Genomic DNA, 2,840 nt, shown 5'->3' with positions numbered 1-2,840 from the left:
CGGTTCCCCTGCCACTCAACCAAATGGCTTCCGGAAGTCCCGCCTCATCCTGCGCGGCCTCCGCGTGGCTCCTGGCTCCTCGCTCCTCGCTTTCCTTATCTGCGGGCACTCACTGCTGGCTCCCGGGTGCTCTGCCACGCCCCGCGAGGTTCCCCGCATTGTTCTCTGTCCTGCCCTCTTTTTGCACGTAGTCTGCATGAGGTGCAAACTGTCTTTCCTTCGGCTGCATCCCTCGATCCTGCGTTAATGTCGCCGCGGAGTGGAGATGGCATTCGGGACAATGTGGCGTGACCTCACACTGACGCCATTCCTCTCCCACCCGACCAACCTGGCTTCTTTCTCCACCCCGTGGAATAAACCAGATTGCTGTACTGGGAGGGAAATAGGGCCCCAAGGTTAATGAGACAGTCTGCTACATTATGAGTGGAATTGGTTTCTGTGATGAATGTACGGGTGTGGGGGGACCGCCTCTTAAGGTGATACCACAGGGGGCTGGCGAGTCAGCCCTTAACAATCCGTCCAGTTTAGGGGAAGACACACATATACAGTCAACACTAAAAAGAGTACATGCTAAATGCTGTATAAATGCGGGACCTGTAAGAGTAGAGAGGGAGAGCGAAAGATGTGCGCAGGCCTATGGCCGCGAGACGTTTGGTAGAGCACACCCCTGAGCTGGCCCTTTAAGGCTGAACAGACTTCATTCAGACCTATGCCAGGTAGTAAGTAGAGCTTTCCAGCGCTCTGAAATGATGGGGGGCAAGGGGGCCGGCGGTAATTTTAATAAGAACACCTGTTAAGAATACTATAAAAATCAAGATATATCAAATTGGTTTTCCACTTACCTGTGCTGTCAAGTGATACTACATTTACCAGGCATGTATAATCCAAAATAATTTAGTCCTTGTATGGAATGATTTTTACATTGCTAATTTACCTTGGAATTTTCTTGCACTGTATGGCACACCAGTACGAGCTCAGTAAATGTTTGTTGTTTTAAGTGTTATGTTGAAAAGAATTCATGTTTGGGGAACTCAAGAGGCAGCCCAGAAATATGTTGATAACAGAAGAGAAACAGCTTGAATTATTCTCAGGGGATAAATCCACAGAATCTGGCATTTCCCCAATTGTAACACTCAACACACTTTAATGTAATTACTACTTTAATACTCTGTCTTCACTGCTATAGAGTAAGCTCTGAGGGAGCAGGGACTGTGTTCTTTGGATTCCCAGCACCTGGCAGGGTGCCTCAATCACAGTAGACATTAAATATTGCTGCATGAGGAATGAATGATCAAGGGCTGATTTTGTGCCACAATGTGGTTGTGTGGAACCCATGGCCTCTCTCCCTACTTTTTTGTTTTCAACTTTTTAATTAAGAAACATAAACAAGGGAGGTGTACCCCTAGGAAATACTAAACCTAGTTAAACTAGCTTCTGCAAGTATCTAAATAACTTTATGGCTCGGGCAGTTTTTATTGTTTTGGCAAAACCTCAATGTCCTCGAACCCTGAAATCTATCAAGAGCTTCTTTCATGAATTTGTGTGTTTTAGCTTTCTAAATAGATCATCTTCAAAAATAAGCACTTGGTACAGTGGAAAGGACCCTGAACTAGGCATCAGGGTGTCCTGGGGTCTTGTCTGCGGGCTACTGCTATTTTACCTTTTCAAGCCTTTGTTTCTTAGTCTGTAAGATAAAAAGAATGGACTAGATGGTTGCCAAGGTCCTTTCTAGATCTGAATTTCTACCCTCCTCCCAGTTACATTCAGGAACAGAATTCTGACGACATCCACATCCTATCTCACTCTTCCTCACCTTCCCACACACAAGTCCCCTGCCCCGGGGTCCCATTCAGAGTCTGTGTTTTTCCATACAGTCCCAGTTGGTGATAGGTAAAAACAACTTTTCTGACTATGACACAAATTGATGGAAAACTATCCAGAGAGCTTGTGCTTCAAGTTGTTTTTCCATTAACGATGATGGGTTTTATGAATCCATCCAGATTCTTTATAGTCTGGTTTCCCTATTGATTAAACGCCACCCTAAAGGGAGAAAATATATAAATCCTGACAAAATGTCTGTGGGCTGATTGGGGTCCTCAAATGGGCAAGAGTAAAAGGGATCTAATGTCAACCTAGGGCTTTGAGAATGAGAAGTGTCAAAATACTACCCAAGTGGCCTGGAATTTAGGAGACTGCTTGGCATTTCATTACTTACAGTAATGAAACTGGGAGGTTTCAGAGGACCTGGCATTTCAGATGTGAAAAGAAGGAGGGAAAGTTATGTGGCCTGCGAATGGACACGTGGTGTGAATTCAGGGAATTTCTGTGGGTAGAACCCAAGATCAGATGGTTTATGAAAAGAGTTTCAAAGTGTTGCATATTGTTAAAACAACATTAAAAAATGTTTTGACCGAAGAAAACAAGTTCGCTTACATCCTCACGAATAAACACATTTTCATTTGCCTCAATAACCATACATTGAATAAATATTTCTTAATTTTAAAATCTCTGGGGTCAGGCCAAATGTTAGAAATACAGTAAAAAATATACAGTATTGGGACCCCTAGGTGGCTCAGTTGGTTAAATGTCTGACTTCAGCTCAGGTCATGATCCCGGGGTCCTGGGATTGAGTACCATGTCCTGTGGGGCTCCCTGCTTAGTGGGGAGTCGGCTTCTCCTTCTGCCTACTGCCCCCCCTGTTTGTGTGCTCTCTTTCTCTCTGACAAATAAATAAAATATTTAAAAAATATTTAAAATATTTAAAAAATAAAATATTTTTTAAAAACTTTTAAAATATTTTAAAAATATTAGAAAAACAGTTTTATAACAGCATTTTTGTT

This window comes from Zalophus californianus, chromosome 11, assembly GCF_009762305.2.
Source record: "Zalophus californianus isolate mZalCal1 chromosome 11, mZalCal1.pri.v2, whole genome shotgun sequence".
Classification (NCBI taxonomy): Eukaryota; Metazoa; Chordata; class Mammalia; order Carnivora; family Otariidae; genus Zalophus; species Zalophus californianus.
Note: the sequence above shows the minus strand (reverse complement) of the source record.